Genomic DNA, 23891 nt, shown 5'->3' with positions numbered 1-23891 from the left:
CCCTGAATGTACTTACGTCTTTTAGTTGTGAGTGCCACTTTGGTAGCTTCTATTTATAGGAGAATGTATAGATGTGCTTGATACTGCTACTTACAATAACTCATTGCTATGATGTGTTGAATTTTGTATATGTAGATCTAGAGCTGGAAATTGGACAAAAAACACAGGAAATTGAGTTCTCTTTCTTCTACTTGGATCATACAAGTTATTTCTCATTTGCTTAAGTTCTAGGACACAGTTTGTAATATATATATATATATATATATATATATATATATATATATATATATATATATATATATATATATATATATATATTCAAATCCTGGTGTTATCCTTATGCAAAAAGACACCAGTGTCGAGGCCCATATCAAGTTTTCAGTGCTCAGGTTTATTTGGCGAAACAAACAGCCCCTACGCGTTTCGAGGTAAGCCTACCTCTTGCTATATATATATTGCCTAATTTGAAAAATGTCTTTTAAGGAGACTGTGACCTGGATCTAATGCTTTGTCCTTGGCCTTTGTGAAAAAGCAAGTGAAAGAGAGAGACTAGATGCGGTGACTAGACAGTCTTGAACACTGACCTGCAGTACACCAGGTCTTTACCATGCACACATATAGGCCCCAAGCTCCCTATATCAGTTTAGTGGTCCAAGGACTTTATTGGCATCTAATGTACCATAGTAACAGTTCAAAGGTGCATAGACCTTGCATCATAAAAGATGCATAGTACAGTATAATTCATTGTATTACTGTACATACACCGTAATATGGGTACAAGCATAGCATATTGCTACCCAACATAGTATAGTACAAATGGTATAAGATGGGTACGAAAAGCAGAGCCATATAAGACTAAATAATTGGTACCAGTTTAATGTTCCATAGGAATCTAATTTAGATATACTTTTTAGGTCAGTGACAGGTGGTCAAGTAGGGCAAGAGCGGCTGTGCCCCATTACTTTCCACATCTACGACCATTGGGAGATCCTTTGCACGTACGCTTGGTTATTTTGTTCTCGTTTCTCATTAGGCCAAAATATTTGCACACATTGGTGGCTGGGGCACCGTTGAAGATATCAACACAAACTGTGGGAGACACAGTGGACATAACTTATCACAGGTGTCTTGCTTCATTAAGGTTCTACAGCAATGTGAGCGAAGTGCTTCCTTTAATTTTAACAATTAATAAAGTTCCATTTTCACTACTATAAACGCTCCTCATCATAACTTTGCACTTTCAGTAAAGCTCTTCAGAGCTGGTTCACCTTGAATCCTGTTTCAAATACGCAAGTACCGGAATATATTGTAGAATAGCATGTGGCCATCCCTAGTTTATGAGGCCATTTGTGGTATTCTGTGGCCTGTGGTGACCATCCTTGGAATACTGTGGCCATCCATAGAATTTGACATTAGCACAACTGGTCATGTGAGTCTCAACCTGGGCCAATAAAGCTATTTCTGTATTATAGTAGTGAAATATGGATTGTAAATGAAAAGGGGGTGTCTGTTTATGTGGTGCACTACTAAAAGAACATGTTTAAAATAATAAACTGATATGTGGGGACACAATTACTGTACTATTAAATATTAAAAGGTAGAATTTAAGCTGATGTTTGAGGGCACAATGTATTTACTTTGTACTGAGGGCATGTAGATTTTTGGAGTTAAATAGAATGTATTTTTAGTAGAATCACTTATTTAATTACAAAAAATTGCAAGCTGATATTTCCACACAAAATGTGATTTTGTTAAGTAAAAAATGAACTGCACTTGACGAAGTTGTATTTGAGGTTCCAGAAAATTACAAGCTTTTGTTTGGGGTCAAAATTAGTACATTTACCAAACATATCTAATGTTGTTAGTAGAGGAATAATTCGTGCTAGGTCAGAACATTATCTGGTGGTGTCACACAATGATTTCCTTGGTGCAGAGGGCACTTGCTGCTAGTTATTGCATGATCTGTATATGTAGCTTAAAATAGCTGGAATTCCCCTTTACACGTGATATATGCATCCAGGTGTCTCAAAGCTATAAAGTAAGATGCAGACTTAAAAATCTAAATTTCAGTATTTGAATTTATCGGTTATTATTTCTTTTACTTGGACAGTAAACTTCATGAATCGTTTATTTAAATTTATCGTTGTTCTGTGAACTTATTAAAAATTGTGAACCCCTTGATATGCACAAATAATGAAAAACAAAGAGAAACGTGTCCAAAATATTTTTCAAGTAGAAAACATGGACATGAATTGAAGGCAGCTGTACCCAAATGGCACATGAAACTTGAAAATTGAATTGAAAATGACTGAGGAACAACGAAAACGGGGTTTGAAGGAAATGTCAGAAAACAATATAACATATTTGCCCTGCTGCAAGAGTGGTATGTTTCCAACCATTACTTGTACGTGCATTACAGTTTAGCACAGATAAGGTCACAGGAACAAAAAGCTCTATGTGTTTTTTTTTATCGTAGACTGTGTGTTTAGTTTTGTATGTTTTCTTGCGTTAAGTTATCAGAGTGCAGGACTGCCTGGAATGCAGCCCTGCGGCCGATAACAACCTTCCTCTATCATCTAAAAATAATCCAAAAGAGGCAGCCAGGTCCTTCAAACATGGCTGCTGAACATTTCTAGAGTGCTGCCGTCTAATTATAGAGCAGTTGAGATAGGAACAGCTGCCGCATGAGCTGTGCAGTAGGCACTTGGAGGAAGTACATTCTTAAGAACTAAAGTTTCTGGAATATCCTCTTACAAGAGCAATGTCTGTGTGCTGCAAACGCCTTGCCCGCAGTGGAGGTTACCCGGCCAACAGCACTAAGCAGGGGTCTAGAAGGCATTCCGCCAGATAAAGAGTTATCATAATTTGAAATTATCTATCTTGTATAGTCTCTGCGTAGCCAGGGCCAGCTTTACGGCAGTGCGACTGGTGCGGCCGCTCTCGGTGCTAACCTGTGGATGGGGGCGCTGACCTCAGGGGGGCGCTGTGTTTAGTAATAACTTATGATTGGAGGGATGAGGGGGACTTTTGCCCAGTGGTAGTGAGAAAATCAGAGGAGGTGGTCATGGCGTGTTTTGGGGCCGCCAGAAATGATTGTCGCACCGGGAGTCAACAGCGCTAAAGCCGGCCCTGTACGTAGCGTATGTGACATGTGGTTTCACGATCTCGGATAGGTCCCCATCCTTCTATAAGAAGACAGCAGGAGTCTTTCATTTACATTAATTTTCACATTCTACTTTTCATCTACTGTTGTTGCTTGGTCCAAATCAATTGAGGCCGGGCTGTACTGCCAAGTTACAAGGATAGGCAAACTTAGGCTTTTGTAATGGGCAGAGAGCCTGGGCTCAGCAGGCAGTATAGAGCTGTCTGGCCTCCTCCATACTGTACGAAATCCAGCTGTTTAGCTACGGGGTAGAGAGTTAGCAGTCTCGATGGAAGATATGACTGAGCTCCCACACAGCCAAAATAACCTCACTCCAGATAGGTCCAGTGGGTTCTATGAGGGATACATGGTTCACACTAGGTAGTTTGGCTCAAGCAACAGTATTTGACTCAGAGAACTGTGTATTGCTTATAATCAAAACAATGATATTGTCAACAAATAAAGAATGCAAGCTTTCCAAACCAGATAGTTAAAAGGGGAAATATTTCATAAAGAAAATAGCACACAATTCTGAGAATCAGGTGGCGGACCAGGAGGTATTGCAAAAACAGTAAGAAACGTTAGTCTATGTGGTGATGTTGACTGGGATTTAGGTAGTGTTCATGGCTGACCCCCGAGGCACCACAACGAGGTAAAATCTTGATGGGTCATCCCAGTCAAACATTTGACTGTCAGACTTAGAAACATTTTGGAGGTTGAAAATTTCAGATAGTAATGGCTGGAAGCGGGAGTACGGAATTGCTCACTAAGGTAGAAAGCATACTTTTGAGGTCCTTCAACTAAAATAAAGCCACTAAGGTTGTTTATGTGGAGACTACTGGCTCCAGTCCTGTCCTCTAGAGATTTAGTTTTTCTAAATCTTAACTTTTAGGAATAGTTCTGTAGTTTTGTTTCTTCTGGCCCAGAAGCCTCCACACTTTCGGGAATTCTACCTTATACACCATTCCATGGTTTCAAAGTACAGGATGGCTCCAGAGGGCTCTGGTTCATCAAAATATGAAACACGCCATTACAATGGTTTTTTGGGGGTTTCTCTGAAGCAGCAGTAGCTTCCTAGTCTAGTCTGGATATTTGTATTGCGCAGCATATCACATCCCGAGGGAGTCTCATGGCGCATGCGGACAGTCCTAAAAAAAGAGGATGAATCTGGATGGAAATTTTAGCTAAAGAGCCATGTCTTCAGTTTTTTGGGAAAACTCATGAGTTCAGTAGTTGTGCGTATGTTATGGGGAAGTTTGTTCCATAGGGATGGCGCCATGTAGGAAAAGGCGCGTCCACCATTTCTAACAGTTAGAACTCTCAGAGGTGTAAGTTGGGACTTAGAACTTGATCTCAGTTGTCGTCAATTGTCGGCCAGGCTGGTACCACGTCAATTTTTGGTTCCAGTATTTTGGTCCTGGGCTGTACATGTGTTTATGAACCAGACACATGGTTTTAAAAATGGCTCTTTTTTAACAGGGAGCCAGTGTAGGCTTTTTAGGCATGGCATAGAGGGGGAGCGTCTGGGTAGACCAAGGATCAGACGAGCTGCAGTATTTTGCACAACTTGCAATTTCCTAATATGGCACTCATTTATGGCAAGAAGAAGGGAGTTACCATAGTCTAGCCTATTTACTATGAGGCCCTGAACCAGGGTTCTGCGTGCTTCGGTTGGTAACCATTTGAAGACCTTATGTAGGCTCCGCATGCGGAACCCTAGGTTACGGACTGATTCTTTTGGGACGGGGCACTCCCCCAGTTCCGGGGGCCACCAGCCATGAGTCCAATGTTCGATTGCTCGCCCAAATGTCATGATTTCAGATTTGGTGCCATTTAACTGGAGATGATTTAGACTCATCCAGTTATTTACCTCTGTCAAGCACAATTTAAAACGTTTTTTGGTATCATTTACATCGGGGCCAAGGGTAACCAGTATTTGCGTGTCATCCGCGTATGATAACACGTCAAATCCGTATGCCCTAATCAGTTTGGCCAGGGGGGCCACATAAACATTAAAAAGCGAGGGGCTGAGAATAGAACTTTGGGGCACACCTCTTGTGACAGACCGAGTGCTGGCCAGAGTCTCGCCTATTTGCAATGTGGTTGTTCGATTTGACAAGTAGCTGATGAACCATTTTAAAACCTGCCCTTGGACACCACACTCCCACAATCTTCTAATCAAGATCTGGTGGGAGATGGTGTCAAAGGCAGCCGACAGATCCAAAAGTACCAGAATGCAAGATTGATGTCTGTCAAGAGCAAGTCTGATATTGTCGGCAACCTCAATCAGGGCTGTTTCTGTGCTGTGGGCAGCACGGAAACCCGACTGTGAAGAGTCGAGTAGGTTATTCCTCTCAAGGTAGTTCACCAGCTGTTCATTTACAAATGCCTCCAATACTTTCCCTGGATAGGGCAGCAGGGAGATGGGGCGGTAATTTGAAAAAGTGTTTGCATCAGCACCGAGTTTTTTTAATATAGGTTTAACTCTTGCTGCCTTCCAGATTTTAGGAAATTCCGCTTCTGTCAAGGATGTGTTTAGGAGGCAGGAAAAGAGAGTCTACCAACACTGGGGCAAGAGTGGCAAATAGTTTTGAGGTAAGCTGATCACTAGGGGAGCCTGATTTAATTTTACGTCCTAATAGCATAGTTTTTTCATTATCCAGCGGATCGAAAGTGGACCAGCTCGGGGGTGAGTCTTTTGAATATACAGCTTGATTCGCATGTGGCTCCAGTTCCAGATATTGGAGGGATGTTTTCTCAGTTTCGAAGGATGTACATATTTTTGTAATTTTGTCATCTAGAAACGTAGAAAGGTCTTCCGTCCATTCATTTGTTTTTGACGTTTCTTGCGGACTTTTAAAGGAAGTAAATTCCTTTAGGATATGGTGGAGCTCTTTAGATGAATTCTCGGCTTTGGTTATTCGTTCAGCTATGTGTGTTCTTTTTGCTGATTTTATTTCCCTCATGTATTTAGTATGTAGGGTTTGATAGATTCTACGATTATTAGGATCTTTATATTTGCGCCAGGTTTTTCGGCATTCCTTGTTAAGGTTTTGAGATGCTTTAGTTGGTCGGTAAACCAAGGCGAGATTTTCTCCCTACAGTACACCTTTCGAAAAGGGGCTATCTTGTCTAGTGTCTTATGGACAGCGGACTCCAGATACATAGCTCCAAGATTAACATTTTCTTTTACATTTTTTTGGTCTATCGCAAAATTCTCGGAAAAGGCAGCTAAAGTTATTTTTTTCATATTTCTGCATGATTTTTGATTTTTATTCCTTGCGATTTCTGGTCTATAGCTATTTATGAAAAATTTCACAAGAAAATGATCAGTCCCTAATAATGGAGTAGGAATGGTTAATAAGACATGGGAGGAGTTAGTAAATAGGAGATCAAGTGTATGACCTGCTTGGTGGGCAGGGCCAGTAATCTTTTGTGTCAAATTGAGGGTGTTCATAGCAGAGATTAATTTTTCTGTATCGGAGTTGGACAGGTCATCGGCGTGGTAATTAAAATCGCCTAATAATAAAAAATAGTCTGATGTCAGTACGTGAGGGGCTATGGTTTCTAAGAGAATGTTAACAAAATCTCCTTTATTCCCAGGTGGACGATATAGTAATGCCCCTTTCCATATTTCTTTTTTTCCTAGTGTGTTAGCTTTGAAAAAGCTTTGTGTTCAGAAGCCCCACACGTAGTACGACTTCTGTCTGAAATACCTTCCTCACTCACCAGAAACAGGATAAAAGTTTGACAGTGGGAAGTAGGCTTCATTTAGCATGGCTTGAACTCCAGGGAGAAGCTAACTCCACCTGCTGTCAGAGAATCTGTGAGTTGCAGAGATGCAAGAAAGAGCAGCAGATAAAATATCTCAAAAGGCTCCTGCTAGTCAGACAGGACATCCTCGGGCAGCAAACAGAAAAGTCTTAGTTCTTGATTCCTTGTGTGGGATGCCTTTTCAAGGCCAGCAGTTGGCCTCTGTAGCCCTAGGAAGGGATTCATTTTCAAAAGCAAATTTAAGTGTGACCCACATTGGGCCAGCCAAAAATCTGAGGGTCCCATTGCTTAGTACTGCGTTTTTCTTTTTTGTATACCATGTTTTATTGGCATTTCAACAATAATGATCTTGGTAGTATAATGTTGACTAGATTCCATAGAATAATGTTCCTGATTGCCACATTAACCAGAAAGAAAAAGGAGAATGACTGCTGCACTTCACCACCCCAGCCCTCTCACCCACGGGTTGACAGATGCCTAGGTCCCCGTCCCCAGAATTAGGATGCATAGTGCCAAAGCTCTGTAAGTTTGAACCTTGTCATCTAGGGGCTCTTGAGAGAGTAGTGTAAGCATGATTCCCGGTAGAAGGCTGAGTCTCACTAGATCTTTCCATGTTTCTGCAGCCTTTGGCTGCTTAGATCAGCCTTTTCAGATCAAGGCCTTTTTCCCACTCTGCCAAGGATGGGGCATCTCCCTTCTTTCAGTGTCTAGCTATATTTCCCTTTGCCACAACTAACCTGATCCACTATAATCCTTTTTTATACCTGTTGCCCTTCAACTCTTTCTGAGACATGCAATCAGGGTCGGACCGGCCGTAGCGGGCAGCGGGCGTTTCCCTGGTGGGCCGGAAGGGTGGGCTCTGATTTTGGACCCCTTGGCGCCGGTTTTGCAGCAGTGCTACAATATCGGCTGCCTGTAACAAAAGTGGCAGCGGGTGTGCTGCTTCCCACTCACACTCCCCCCACCCCTTGGGGGCCAGTCGAGCTGATTGCCAGGGCTGGTTTCAGTTCCCAGCCCGGCGGTGCATGCAGTAATACCAGTTTGGGGTTGTTTGGGATGGGCCACCCTAGGACATAAGCTCGACAGGTCAAGACCCCAGCCCAGAAAGGGATTAAGGATCAGGCATCACCGCACCTTATGAAGGAAGTCACCATGGTGGATGGTGGATGGAGTGAGGAGCACTTGAGCCTTCAAGGGACTAAACTCTAGGAGCTCCTCCAGACCGGACACATGGGATTAAAGTGCATGTCAGAGCTGCAGGAAGTGATATAATTGGATGTTGTTGAGTTTGTAGTCTTCCTGTAAATTGGTGAATGAAAGCCCTCCAGTCCAGTCACCTGTGGGAGCCAGCGCCCAGTCCTCAGCAGGGGTCTCCCTTGTTAGGCATTTGTTCTACAGGAAGGTGCCGTGCCAAACCTGAAGCACCGCCCTCATTGCTGGAGGGAGTGCCAGAGGAAGTGTGCCACCTTACAGGGCATGTGCAATTGGGGCGGGCTGTTTGGCCCATTTCTCCGAGGCATACGCTGCCAAGTCTGAGCCCCCATACCACCACTAATTAACAACCACTAGGTGTGCAGCTCTATAGTATAAAAGGATGTTGAGTGTGGCCAGACCGCCATCGAAAGTGGTTTTGTCGCATTTGGCAAATGCAATTCTGGAAGTTCTTCCCTTCCAGAGGAAGAGCCGCAGAGCCTCATTCAGGTAGGCAAATTAGGGTGTGGATATACGATACAGGAAGTTTTGCAACTGATACAATAGACAGTGAAGTCTGACCATCTTATAGATCAGTGATTTTCCCATGAGTGAGAGCGGGGGGGGGCAAAAATCAAAGCCCCTATGTAGTCTGGATAGGTGGGGCTGCAGGTTTTCATCCCAGGCCCTCTGACTGTCATCATTAATGTAAACTCCCAGGATTTGGAGGCTGGTTGTACACACCCGCAACCCTTCCTGTTAATGTACAGGCCGGAGTGATCACTGAAGATCTGCAAGATTTGAAGGGCCCTCAGGCCCGACCACTGAGGGCTGTCAAAAGACACGTACACGTCATACACATACAAGGCAATCTCGTCTGGGACTCCTGGACCCATTCGAATCCCCAGACAAAAGCATCTATCAGCAGCCACTCTGCCAGTGGCTCAGTGGCCAAGGCAAAGAGCAGGGGGGGCAATGGACACCCCTGCCTCGTACCCCATTATATCGGGAATGTGTTGGAAGTCGCTTCCCCTACACGACCCTGAGGTTGGTGTTAAGTAGTTTAACAAAGCTGATATAATGGGGTCCTGAAGTTCATTGTGCTAAGAAGGGCAAAGAGGTAGGTCCATCCCGCCAAGTTATATGCTTTATGGAAGTCAACCAGGAACAGCATTTTCTCCCCTGGTATTTATGCTGCCAATGCCAAGGCATTTTGGACTCATCGGTGGTTGTGTCTTGTAGCTTGACCAGACCTAAATCCAGACTGATTAGGGTAGACCAAGGAGTACACCACCTTTAGTAACCAGTTGACAAGGGTTTATGCCCAGATCTTCACCTCTATGTTTAGGAGCGAAATTGTGTTGTTGGAGGAGCATCGGTGGTTGACCAAGTTTGGGGATGACTGTTATGCAGTGGTGGCTGCTATGGGGCCGTGGTGGTGGAGTGTGCGTAGAAGGGGGTCCAGAAGGTGAGAGGGGGTGTTTAAAAAAAAAAAAAAATGCACTTACCTGGCTGCAGGAACATGAAGCACTTAGCCTCCCCTAGCCAATCACGATGCTGCAGTGCAGCGCTGTGATTGGTCTGAGCGCCGTGGTCTGGCGCTCAGACTGGCAGTGGGAGCCTGGGCATGTTCTCCACCTAGGCTGTAATGCAGCTTGGGTGGAGAACATGCAAAGTGAGCATGACGATTTAGTGAGCCGGAGACAGCCGACCGACCAAATCATCATGCGCACTTAAGTGCACATACCTCTCACTGCTGGCTGACAGACCAGCCCATCCCTTTAATCAAAACTAAGCCAGTACTGTAAAAATAAAATGATAATAAGTTTGTTATTATCATTTTATTTTTCATGTGGGGAGACACTCATCGGCCTTAGCGGAGGAGCCGCCACTGCTGTTTTGTCAGCCAAGCGCAGATCAGGAGGTCACCGAGCGATTTCTAGCTCTTGGTTAAAGACCTCTCTGATCGTCTGACCTAGATGTGTCCAGTATGTCTTTGTGAACTCCACTCATTGGGCCCTGGGGTCTTGCTACACTGAAGCTCCGAGAAGGCTTCCCCCTGCTCCTCCACTGTAATCGCTCCCTCCAGGGAATCCCTGTCCACAACGCTGAGGCGACAGCCGGGCAGGTCTGCCATAAAGGAGGTAATTTCAGGATCTGTAGGTTCGGCTGCCCGTGAGTAGAGCCTGGCATAGTAGGCCGCTAATTTAGCTGCAATTGATGACTCCTCATGGTTGGTGGTGTCTACGTCATCCACCAGGCAGCCTATTGACCTACGTGTGACGACAGGGGAGCAGACACAGTGAAGAATTTCGATTGTATTATCTTCCCAATGATAGACGCAACTTTGCATCGCAAGCCACCCCAATTCATGCCTCGTCTAGAAGGGTCTTTCTCCACAGAGATTGGGTGTGGGTGATGTTGTGGAGAAAGGTCGGATCTAGGGATGCTGAGTAGTTCCACTCCATTTCAAACAAATGTGTTTCCTACTCCGCGGCCTCCTGACATTTTTTCCGCTTCACCCTGGTGTGGTAACTTACAATTACCCCTCTTGATGTGGCATTGAGTGCCTCCCCAGAGAACCCTGTGTGAGGTGACGGTCCCCTTATTATGGGAAAAGTATTGGTCTATTTCTGTACTGAAGTAACCCTCAGCTTTCCAGTTTTTTAGCAGCCCAACATCAAGTCGCCATCTAGGACTGGACCCCTAGGCTCGAGCCAGAGGGTGAGCTCAACCAGAGAGTGATCGAACAATCCACAGGCCAGGATGCATCAGTGTGTGACCCTAACAGCCTCTGCAAAGGGGAGAAGTAGTAGTCAAGGCGAAAGAAAGCCCTATGTGCACTCTAGCAGAAGGTGTAGCCCTGTGTGTCAGGGTGAAGGAGTTCCCAGGCGTCCGTCAGTTTCATGTTGTCCAGGAAGGTAGCGAGGCGTGTCAGTGTGGGATGGGACATGCTCATTGCGGAGGACCTGTCCAACACTGAGTCTCCTTCCCCATTAAGATCTCCTCCCAGGACCCTAGGTCCCTGTGGAAGTTGTGTAGATGGACCTCTCCTAGGGCTCCAATGAATTTTGTGGACAACGGGGGTGGGGCATGGACGCTGAGGAAGGACATTTGTATCTCCTGTAGTTGATCTGAAACTGCTTCATATCTCCTCCACTTGTCCCAACATACCCATGATTTCTGAAAGGGGGTAGTGGTACAGAATAGGATGACCACTCCTCGGGAGCTACGAGTGAAACCTGTGTGGAAAAACTAGTGAAAGCCCAGCTCGGGTTCGGAAGCAAAAATGGTTGCCTGTCAGGTGTGTCTCTTCTGGCATTAGGACGTCTGGGCAGGGACATCTGAAGGATTTCAGGATCCCTGGGCCAAAAGTATTTTAGGGGCCCCTATTCGGAACAGCTTTGAATTTATAAACTAATATCAGCTCTTTCATGCCTTTTTTGCCCACGTCATTGGAAGTGCACATGCACACTCGTCAACATTCTACATGTGTTTACATCTAATATTCAGAACTACTAATGTGTGTTTTCAATATTTTAACACAGCAGCAGCTCACTCATATTACTGCAAGTAATCTCTGACACCCTGCGATTTCTTATATCTGAGATCACATTTTAATCTAAAAGAAACTATTTATGGATGTTGCAAGAAACACAAACTCACTTTCTCTGCAACATGTATGTAATAGACTCTCACACATCACCCACATTAATATTAAATTAAAGGAAAACGATATTTAAAACAATCTATTTGAGAATGATTAAAGGTCATCAGGCAGGACTCTGCAGAACATAGATGGCTCCATCAGGGGGCCCCTGAAAGGTTGGGGCCCTGGGCCACAGCCCACTTTGTCTATGCCTTAAAACGTCTTTGCGTCAGGGCATATGCGCCGTGCAGCTTTTAAATACTGCATCTTGAGCTTCAGGTAGACTATAACTCGTAGTTTAAAACATGGATGAATAATATAGGTAATCACAATAAAAAAAGTATTTCAATTGATTTTTTTTCCAAAATTGAATTACTAATATGTTGCTTATTTGGAATATTTTCTTAACAAAATTTTTGAATGTTACCAATAAGGTCTTTGCACCAAACTACAGGAAAGCACGTTTTGAGCATGTTCTCTTTTTTGGGTCAAGTGTGGTAGCTATTGCCTTCACTATTGTACCTCGTAATAGAACTTTATGCAGCTTCACAAACCTTTTGCACTGAATTACTATTGATTTACTAAAGTGTCAGCAACAGCAGCTTTATGGTAATCTTCATTTTCGTGTTCCATTCAGAGTACATGTAGCTGGGACAGGGTTGTGAGTCTTTGGCTACTTCAGAGATGAAATGCCAAATGCCCAGAACTAAATAACTGTTGGAACAAAGCACAAAAATGGATTTGCTCCTTGTACATATCAGTTGAAATACCTACAGAAAAAATTACATTCCACCTAACCTTTACTAAGGAGAGGAGAATGTATGTGTGTGCAGGCTTCTGCCAGGGTTTTTTAAAATGTCGGTTCTGTTGTTGTCCACTATCCCCACTATCCAACGTTGGAACATTTTATTCAAACAAAACGAAACATAATGCTGCATTAACCTTTCTATAACCTTTCCAAACAATTTATAAAATCCACTGTTACAAATGAACTCTCTGAAAGAGTTGTACAAGTCCTTAGATAATATATGTCTCTAGAGGAACGAGATCTCTGTAGATGTCAGTTGTGGGCAGGTGGCAACCCTACTTCCGCCACCACTGGAATCTGATTTGCTCAATCAGGATTGGAAGCACCTGTCAGCAAATACACTGATGCAAAGGTCTTCTGTTTTTGTCACACTTTACCTATCCCTTTGATATGCACCCTCACTGTTTGGTTCGGAAAACGAACTTCAAACTATGGCCATCACCCACTTGGGTATCTTCGCTTCCCAAGATCTGCCAAGCTTTCTTGGCATGTTATCACTGGGACCCTGCCCCATATACCTTAACTGGGGAGAGAGCATTAAGATCAAAATCCTGGCATGAGCCGTGTGTGATTTTCCAGCTCTTGGGATAAGACGGGCTAAGGTTGTTCATGCCCATTGTGGGTCCTGCCCATCTACACAGTCATCTACACAATACTGAACCCTTCACTCGGCTTTCAAAGGATGTTAGGGAATGAGGGTTATATGGTTCCCTTCCAACTCGTGCTACACCTCGTTACTTTTTACCTCAAATAATTTTTTTATGTTGCAGTAAAAAAGGTAAAATTGCCTTAAGTCTCCAGTTTGCATTGCTCTGACTGGATTTCTCATGCCCTTTCCCCCTGGTGTCCTAGTTAGATATTGTTCAGAGAGGTTTTGTATGTTTTCAATGTTTTCAAAGAACTGCACTTTAAAAGTAACATACAAAGAGGTATATATATATATATATACATATATACATATATATATATATATATATATATATATATATATATATATATATATATATATATATATATATATATATATATATATATATATATATATATATATATATATACTTTGTAACTGCAAAAGTTTCTAGATTGTCAGATCCCCATTTAGGAACCATTATATTAGGACTGATATAGTTCACTCAGAAGTGAGCGATTTTCCGATCAGATGTACTCCTCGTGAAGCCTTGTTCGACTGTTCAGATGGACCGATCCTATATGCAGATATAAAGATACACGTTGTCCCATTCAGATTCATTGAAGCCTCAATGAGTGACAAATACGTATATAAAGTATGGAAAATGTGTAGCTTTTGTCACTCATGTAATGATGGACTTTTGCTATCCTGAACTAATACATGTCTGGAATCTTAGAAGCTAGGCAAACCTATTGATTGAACTGTTTATTGATTAATGGTTGTTCTCCATATTGCTTGTCTGTATGAAATGTGTATCTCATTTCGATACAAAAAGAAAGAAAATATTTTGAACTCCTTGAGGCTCCCTAAATTATGAATGTTCTTGAATGAATCCGATTGGTGTATCTTTATATATTGAATTAACCTTGTTCCCGGAAATACTGGGGTTTGATCCTGGGACTTTTCGCCTATGACCATGTAGATGCACATTACTCTGGTAATCACTTTGTGGACCTTTTAAAACCATTAATATTTCAGCAATTTTTCATTAAAAAAAAACACATTGCACATAAAATGTTTGAACTAAAATCATTTTAATTCATAGAAGAACATAAGTAACAAATTACCATCTCTACAATAAAACCTTTAAAAATCACTGATTGTGTGAGACGTTGGCCTGGTATATGATGCTCACTAGTTCTAGTGATCACCTTGTACCATGCCAAGCAACCCTTATGGTGCAGGTTGTAAAGTCAACCTTATAGACAAGCTATCCTAGGGGTAGCATGGACTAAGCAGTCTTAGGCTAAACTCTGTAAAGGCATGTGAAGCAAGCTGTTTTACCATACACAATCCCTTGAATACCAAATGAAAGGACACCACACAGATATATATTGAAAATATATATAGATTTATTTCTACAAATATCCCTGATACTCTTTATGAGCACAGAAGCAAATGCGTTAAAACAAAACACAGTTTAAATACACAAAAGTTGCACAATTATGGATGAGCCCTAGGGGCCACCTAAACCATATACTAAAATAGTGGTATAAGAACCACTATGGGGAAAGTGAAGAGGCCTAGGGCCTGGGGAATCGCTGGAGCTGTTCGGGACTAGCAGTGAAGAAGTCGGGAAAGGCCCGCGGGACTCGGGTGCAGTGCGGAAAGTGCACGCTTTACCAATGCAATGTCAATGGTGCGTAAAAGTTACAAAGTTAGTTATTAAGGAACCTTCCGAGTGACCTAGAAGGATGAAACTTTAGACACAGACCCTAGAGGTGTGTACCAGTGTGGGAACACCGGCGGAGCTGAGTTACCTCACCCACAGGAAGCGGGTGCACAGGGTCGAAGTAGTGTCGGGTTTCGTCACGCAGGTCGATGGTGCTTGGAGCTGAAGATGCTGCAGGCGGCTCGATGTGAAGAGTTCCGGTGGATCCAAGGGTGGATCTGAAGAGGTGAAGACCTGAAAGCAGAGGGGACAATGTTCAAAGTCACTAGCCAGTGACTACCGTGGAACCAGACTGGAACCAGGCAATGTCGGGTGCAAACAGGCGTCGAGGTGTAGCTTCTCTCTGCAGCCACGTGGACACGAGGGGTCGAAGACGTCCAGGAGTCGGTCACGAGCTGTCCCACGCAGGCTTCTCGCTGTTGGCGGTGTCGGCAACTTGATTGGAGCAAACAGGCCTTGGCTAATGCAAGCCACGCAGGAATCGAAAAAGGCTTGTTACTCGGACCAGCAAGGTCAGAGCAGGTGCTCCTTTTTACAGGAGCGAGGGCAAGTCTGGAGCAACCAGACCCCAGTGTAAATTGAAGGTTTCGTCGCCAAGATGGCCGCTAGCCACGTGGCAAGTGGCCAGGATGGCGCGTCGAGTGGCACAGTGCAAAAGGGCCCCACGCAGATCGTGGAGATGCTGGGGGGCTGATCTTCGGTGCAAGGGCTGCTCGAGGTTGGGGCTTCTCAAACCCCAAAGCACAGCGTCGAGGGTGCCTCTGATGCTGCGCAGTCAGCTTCTCGGGGGTCTTTCAAGAGGTCCGGTCCCACGTCTCTCGGTGCCTCCACGGGTCCCTTCTTTGCAGGGACTGTGGATCGGGCGGTGAGAAGTCTGGGAGTCTGGGTCTTGTCAGGCTCTGGGCTCGGGCTCCGGCGGGAGGCGGCGGCAAAGCAGACGTCGAGTTGCTGGTTGGTGCCTGTGTTCACAGGGTGGTCACTCCTTGGCAACAAGGGAGATTCTCTTCCGTCTTCTGTGCAGCAGAATGTCGAAGTCCAGTCTTCTTCTGTATTTCAAGTTGATTCAGGATGATCTGAAGTCTCAGGACACAGCTCCCACTCTTATTCGAATCTGGGGGGCCGGATCACCTACTAGGTCCCTCCTCTGGGTGGAACCAGGAAGGGGGGTGGTTACACCCCCTTTCCTTTGTCCAGTTTCGCGCCAGGACTGGGGCTGGAAAGCCCCAGCACCGGTTTGAACTGGCCTATGCACAGGGACACCTTGTGTGCCCCAGGCATGTCTGATTCTATTCAGCCCTGTCCTACCCAATACACAAAATCCTGTCTGGAGTGGTGCTAGCACCTCCCCAGGCAGGAAAACCTTTGTCCAAGCTGCCCTCGCTGGAAGGACTCCCAGCAGCAGGAGGTCAGACTTGTGTCTGTGGTGGCAGCATCCATTTTGGGATGCTAAGGCTCTGTTTAACTTTAACCGGGGTTCAGGCTAGGTAAATGTCGTGTCCCTCTAGAAGGGTGGAATGCTACCCCCGTCGCCAGAACTGGCGAGGGGGTAGTATTCCAATTCGTAGGACACCTTACTCGACATGTTTTGATAAAGCCAAACCCAAGATAGCATTTAACCGCGAGGTTCATAATGCACTTAAGAGTATATGGTATGGCAATATCATGAAACAGCTAAAGGACATGGTTCCGAAAGCTGCAGACAGGCTCAGCTCATGCCAGAGCACCATCTCACATATTTCCAAGCACTCTGCCTCCAGGATTGAGGAGGCCTTCCATAGGAGTGGCTGACAGGAACATATGTGTCCATTTTAGGTTAGGTATAGGCATACTACACCTAAGTAAGGGGTGGTTACACCGACTTACCCCAGCTGAGTGATCAGCCAGTTGTGTCAAATATGGAGGCCAGGCCAGGGGTGGCACAATACATGCTGCAGCCCCTGGTAGGCCTTGGAAGCACCTATGCCCTGGGTACCTGGGTACACTGTTACAGGGGCCAATAAGGTGAACCAGTTCCAATTTCGTTATGCACCTAAAGTACATGGGTTACAATTTAGAGAGAGAACAGCAGGCTGTGGGTCTGATTAGCAGGCCCACAGCCACATTAAGTCATAAACCAGTGAAGCAAAAAGCAAAAATTTGGGGTGACCATAGGATAGCAGACCCTACTCTCCTACACAACCCCCCCCCAAACGCAGGGACATTAGACTAACCTTGACCAGTTGTGTCTTCATGTTCTAAGTGGAAGTACCTGGAGAGACCATCTGCATTACCATGGTCAGTCCCTGGGTGGTGCTCCACTGTAAAGTCCATCCCCTGTAGGGAAATGGACCACCTGAGCAGTTTGGGGTTTTCACCCTTCATCTGATTAAGCCATAAGAGGGGCTTATGGTCGGTCTGAATCTTGAAGTGAGTGCCAAACAAGTATGGTCTCAACTTCTTCAGGGCCCACACCACAGCAAAGGCCTCCCTCTCAATGGCTGACCAACGTTTCTCTCTGGGGGTCAGCCTTCTGCTAATGAAAGCAATGGGCTGGTCTTGACCATCTACATTAAGTTGTGAAAGCACAGCTCCCACTCCCAACTCAGAAGCATCTGTTTGGACAATAAACTCTCTGGAGTAGTCAGGACTCTTCAGGATAGGGGCAGAGCACATGGCCTTCTTCAGGTCATCAAATGCCTTTTGACAGTATTCTGTCCACTGAACCTTTTTGGGCATCTTCTTGGATGTCAGATCATTAAGAGGAGTCACAATGGACCCATAGTTCTTAACAAATTTCCTGTAGTACCCAGTCAGGCCCAAGAAAGCTCTGACCTGAGTCTGGGTAGTTGGAGGAGTCCAGTCCTTTATGGTCTGAATCTTACTCTCCAGTGGTTGAACTTGGCCTCCACCCACAAGGTGGCCCAAGTACACAACCTTACTCTACCCTATCTGGCACTTGGTTGCCTTGATAGTGAGGCCTGCCTTTTGCAGAGCCTCTAGCACTTCCTTCAGGTGGACCAGGTGATCCTCCCAGGTGGAGCTAAAGACAGCAATATCATCCAGATATGCTGCACAAAAGTCATCCAACCCAGTAAGGACTTGATTCACCAACCTTTGGAAGGTGGCAGGTGCATTTTTCAAACCAAAGGGCATCACCACAAACTGGTAATGCCCACTGGGGGTAGAAAATGCTGTCTTGGCTTTAGACTCCTCAGCTAACCTGATTTGCCAGTAGCCAGCTGTCAAGTCAAATGTGCTCAAAAACTTGGCAGAAGCCAATTTGTCTATGAGCTCATCTGCCCTTGGAATTGGGTGTGCATCTGTCCTGGTGACAGCATTGAGTCCTCTGTAGTCCACACAGAACCTCATCTCTCTCTTTCCATCTTTGGTGTGAGGTTTGGGGACCAGAACCACTGGGCTAGCCCAGGGGCTCTCTGAAGGCTCAATGACACCTAACTCCAGCATCTTTTGAACCTCAGCCTTGATACAGTCTCTGACATGGTCAGGCTGCCTGTAAATTTTGTTCTTTACAGGAAGACTATCACCAGTGTCCACCACATGGGTACACCAGTTAGTCTGACTGGGTGTCAGGGAGAACATATGTCGATATGACTGCAAAACCTGTCTACAGTCATGTTGCTGATGTTCAGTGAGGCTGCCATCTAAGGCCACACCATCAACTGAGCCATCCTCAGGGTTCTGAGTCAGCAGGTCTGGGAGAGGGTCACTCTCTTCCTCCTGCCCCTCATCTGTAGCCATGAGCAAGCCCATGTCTGCCCTGTCAACATATGCTTTCAGCCTGTTAACATGGAGCACCCTGTGGGGACTCCTGGGAGTTCCTAGGTCCACCAAGTAGGTAACCTCTCCCTTTTTCTCCATGATTGTATGGGGTCCAGACCATCTGTCTTGGAGTGCTGCTGGGGCCACTGGCTCCAACACCCATACCTTCTGTCCAGGCTGGTACTCAGTCAGGACAGCCTTTTGGTCATGCCAGGCTTTCTGTAAGGCCTGGCTAGCCTCAAGGTTTTTAGAGGCCTTCTCCATATACTCAGCCATCCTGGAGCGGAGACCAAGTACATAGTCCACTATGTCTTGCTTGGGCTTTTTGAGAGGTAACTCCCATCCTTCCCTCACCAGACATAGGGGTCCTCTTACAGGATGTCCAAACAACAATTCAAAGGGGCTGAAGCCAACTCCTTTTTGTGGGACCTCTCTGTAAGCAAACAGAAGGCAGGGCAGAAGGATATCCCATCTTCGCCTGAGCTTCTCAGGTAATCTTTTGATCATGCCCTTTAGGGTCTTGTTGAATCTCTCAACAAGCCCATTGCATTGTGGATGATAGGGAGTGGTGAACTTATAGTGAACACCACACTCCTTCCACAGAGCTGTCAAGTAACCTGACATGAAGTTTGCACCTCTATCAGATACTACCTCCTTAGGAAACCCCACTCTGGAGAAAACTCCAAGTAAGGCCCTGGCCACAACAGGAGCTGTTGTGGTCCTAAGTGGAATTGCCTCTGGGTACCTGGTGGCATGGTCCACCACCACCAGTATGAATCTGTGCCCAGATGCTGTAGGAGGATCCATTGGTCCAACAATGTCAATCCCCACTCTCTCAAAGGGCACCCCCACCACAGGTAGTGGTATTAGGGGGGCCTTTGTGGTACCACCTGCTTTGCCACTTGCTTGGCAGGTTACACAGGAGCGACAAAACTCCTTGGTATCTTCTGACATGTGAGGCCAGTGAAAGTGACAGACAAGTCTGTCCCATGTTTTGTTCTGGCCTAGGTGTCCTGCTAAGGGAATATCATGTGCCAAGGTAAGAAGGAAGCCCCTAAATTGCAGAGGTATGACCAACCTCCTGGTTGTACCAGGCTTGGGGTCTCTACCCTCTGAATAAAGGAGCCCATCATCCCAATAAACCTTATGGGTACCTTGAGCATTCCCAGCAGCCTCAGCAGCAGCCTGCTGTCTGAGGGGTTCAAGAGAAGGACAGGATAACTGAGCCTGCCCCAAGTCTGCCCTAGAAGGTCCCCCTGTCCCCAGAAACTCAACCTGATCAGGTTCGAGCTCTAGAGGGACAGTTCCTTCAGGGGTCTCAGAATCATCTTCCTGTGAAGGCTGATCCTCACTTGTAGGCATTTGGGAAGGCACAGCCTTTGCCCTCCTGTTCCTTGTCTTGGGAGGTACTTGGTCCATTGTTCCAGGATCCAAGACCTGAGGTTCAGAGAGGCACTTTTTGGCCTGTGACCTGGTCACAGCAAGGACATGTGATGATATCCCTAACATCTCTGCATGAGTCCTGTACTCAACTTCTGACCATAGAGAGCTCTCCAGGTCATTGCCCAACAAACATTCTACTGGGAGATCAGTACTAACCACAACTCTTTTTAGGCCAGTTACCCCTCCCCAGGAAAAGTTAACAATTGCCACACTATGTGTAGTAGTGACATTGCTGGCATTGGTCACCAGGTAATTATCACCTGGTATGTACTGTCCAGGGTCCACAAAGCTAGGGGTCACCATAGTGACACTGGCACATGTGTCCCTGTATGCTTGAGCCACTTTTTCATTAATTAAAGGTGTCTGTCTGTACTTGCCCAAGTTATTGGGACTGACAGTAGGAGAGAAATCAATCTCCCCATCACAGATCAGAACAGCCTGTGTGGGGACTCTGACTAGGTCAGAATCTCCATCAGTTCCCAAGGTGATACCCACTACCCCCTTAGTCTGTGGTCCAACACTGCCAGCTGTACTAGTGGGTGCAGGTGCCTTAGGGGCTGCAGTGTTGGTGGCTCCACCCTTTTTACAATCACTTGTCCAGTGAGTGGTGTTTTTGCAAAAGCTACACCAGGGTTTTCTTTGACCTTCTTTCTCCTTCTTCTTGGAAGTTTGGGACCCACCCTCAGTATTAGTTTGGGGCCCTGTTGAAGACTTCTGGTCTTTAGCTTTCTGCTCCCCACCCTTCTGGTCTGTTTTCTTTTGGTCACCACCCTGGTTCTGGTTCTGGTTCTTTTGCTTAACTCTGGTTCTAACCCATTTGTCTGCCCTCTTTCCCAATTCTTGGGGAGAGGTTAGATCTGAGTCAACCAAATGTTGATGCAACTGCTGGTTCTGACAGTTATTTAAAATCTGTTCTCTCATAAGCAAATTATACAATCCCTCATAGTCTGTAACCTTACTTCCCAGCAACCAGCCCTCCAGAGCCTTAGTGGCACATTCAACAAATTCAGACCAGTCCTGAGTCTCTGTCTTCTGGGTGTCTCTGAACATTAACCTGTACTGTTCAGTGGTTAAGCCTAACCCATCAATCAGAGCACTCTTCAGGACCAGGTAGTTTCTAGAATCCCCATCACTAACTGTGAGGAGTCTGTCTCGGCCTCTACCTTCAAAGGAGAGCCACAAGATTGCTGCCCACTGCTCCTGAGGGACCTGCTGTACTTTGCAAGCTCTCTCAAGTGCAGTCATCCACTTGTGGATATCATCCCCAACTTTGTAGGGGGGCACAATCTTACTCAGGTTTCTATTGTCATAGGACCTGTCTTTATCCCTAGGGATAGTGCTGCCACCAGTGGAATCTAATCCACTCTCTCTAGGCTGCCTTGCTCTAGCAAGTTTCTCTTTGGCCAGGGCAACTTCTAATTCTTGTCTCTGGATCCTAAGTTCAGCCTCTCTCATTTTGGCCTCATGTTCCCTTCTCTGAGGGCTAGTGAACTCCCTTCTGGAGTTACCATGAGAACCTTTAGAAACATGGGAAGTATTGGACTCACCTGAGTGATTCCTCCTCCTCCTATGCTCCTGGTTAAGTCCATTTGGGGGTCTGAATGGGTTGGACCCACCTTCAGTCCCAAATAAGCTTAAGTTAGCCTGGTTAAGCCTGCTGACTAACACCTGGCTATCTCTATCATCATCAGACTCACTTTCTTCAACCTCCCCCTCTTCTTCCTCAGGCTGAGTATTCCCAGTGGTCTGGTCTTCCTCATCTATCTGGACGACAGGGGTAGGGGCATCAGGGTTATCATCTTCAGAGGGAGAAACTTCCTCACCAGTCCCTGAGGTGCCTGGCTTGGAGTTCTTTAGAGCTTCAGACTGGTCTAATAGCTCTCTGAGGTGTCCTGCTGTAGGAGTAGGACCTGTTTTGATTCCTCTCATGGAACACAGTTGCCTCAGTTCCTTAAATGGAAAGATAGCAAATTTGGATGGTGCCCTTGGAGGGTCACTCTCAACAGAGGTGGTTCCAGTGGATCCCTCTGCTCCAGACATTGCTCTAGTGTGGTGGATGTGTTGCAATCTACCTACACTTGTGTTTTCCTACAAAACCTATCTAGTAGTTGTAGTCAGGGTGTGCTACTCCCTATCCTCTACAACAACTAAGTTCAGTAGAACTTAAGTATATCTAGTCTTGTTTTAGTGTACCTACCAGGTACCTGTATGATCTTTCAAATGATATTTTCAAAGATTGTAATGGTAAAACAACAGCAAGCTCAAATCCCAATCCGCTGCTCACCAATGTGAGAAGTTGGCCTGGTATATGATGCTCACTAGTTCTAGTGATCACCTTGTACCATGCCAAGCAACCCTTATGGTGCAGGTTGTAAAGTCAACCTTATAGACAAGCTATCCTAGGGGTAGCATGGACTAAGCAGTCTTAGGCTAAACTCTGTAAAGGCATGTGAAGCAAGCTGTTTTACCATACACAATCCCTTGAATACCAAATGAAAGGACACCTCACAGATATATATTGAAAATATATATAGATTTATTTCTACAAATATCCCTGATACTCTTTATGAGCACAGAAGCAAATGCGTTAAAACAAAACACAGTTTAAATACACAAAAGTTGCACAATTATGGATGAGCCCTAGGGGCCACCTAAACCATATACTAAAATAGTGGTATAAGAACCACTATGGGGAAAGTGAAGAGGCCTAGGGCCTGGGGAATCGCTGGAGCTGTTCGGGACTAGCAGTGAAGAAGTCGGGAAAGGCCCGCGGGACTCGGGTGCAGTGCGGAAAGTGCACGCTTTACCAATGCAATGTCAATGGTGTGTAAAAGTTACAAAGTTAGTTATTAAGGAACCTTCCGAGTGACCTAGAAGGATGAAACTTTAGACACAGACCCTAGAGGTGTGTACCAGTGTGGGAACACCGGCGGAGCTGAGTTACCTCACCCACAGGAAGCGGGTGCACAGGGTCGAAGTAGTGTCGGGTTTCGTCACGCAGGTCGATGGTGCTTGGAGCTGAAGATGCTGCAGGCGGCTCGATGTGAAGAGTTCCGGTGGATCCAAGGGTGGATCTGAAGAGGTGAAGACCTGAAAGCAGAGGGGACAATGTTCAAAGTCACTAGCCAGTGACTACCGTGGAACCAGACTGGAACCAGGCAATGTCGGGTGCAAACAGGCGTCGAGGTGTAGCTTCTCTCTGCAGCCACGTGGACACGAGGGGTCGAAGACGTCCAGGAGTCGGTCACGAGCTGTCCCACGCAGGCTTCTCGCTGTTGGCGGTGTCGGCAACTTGATTGGAGCAAACAGGCCTTGGCTAATGCAAGCCACGCAGGAATCGAAAAAGGCTTGTTACTCGGACCAGCAAGGTCAAAGCAGGTGCTCCTTTTTACAGGAGCGAGGGCAAGTCTGGAGCAACCAGACCCCAGTGTAAATTGAAGGTTTCGTCTCCAAGATGGCCGCTAGCCACGTGGCAAGTGGCCAGGATGGCGCGTCGAGTGGCACAGTGCAAAAGGGCCCCACGCAGATCGTGGAGATGCTGGGGGGCTGATCTTCGGTGCAAGGGCTGCTCGAGGTTGGGGCTTCTCAAACCCCAAAGCACAGCGTCGAGGGTGCCTCTGATGCTGCGCAGTCAGCTTCTCGGGGGTCTTTCAAGAGGTCCGGTCCCACGTCTCTCGGTGCCTCCGAGGTCAGACTTGTGTCTGTGGTGGCAGCATCCATTTTGGGATGCTAAGGCTCTGTTTAACTTTAACCGGGGTTCAGGCT

The 23891-nt window shown here is 45.8% G+C and overlaps 1 protein-coding gene across 27 annotated transcripts in view; it reads left to right on the top strand.

The window, feature by feature from the left end:
- The window catches only part of ANK3 (ankyrin 3), a 1924186-nt gene that overhangs the window by 1301405 nt on the left and 598890 nt on the right, over positions 1-23891 (top strand). The window lies entirely within an intron of this gene.

Source organism: Lissotriton helveticus, chromosome 5_1 (genome assembly GCF_964261635.1).
Source record: "Lissotriton helveticus chromosome 5_1, aLisHel1.1, whole genome shotgun sequence".
NCBI lineage: Eukaryota > Metazoa > Chordata > Amphibia > Caudata > Salamandridae > Lissotriton > Lissotriton helveticus.
This window is presented reverse-complemented; position numbering and strand designations above follow the sequence as displayed.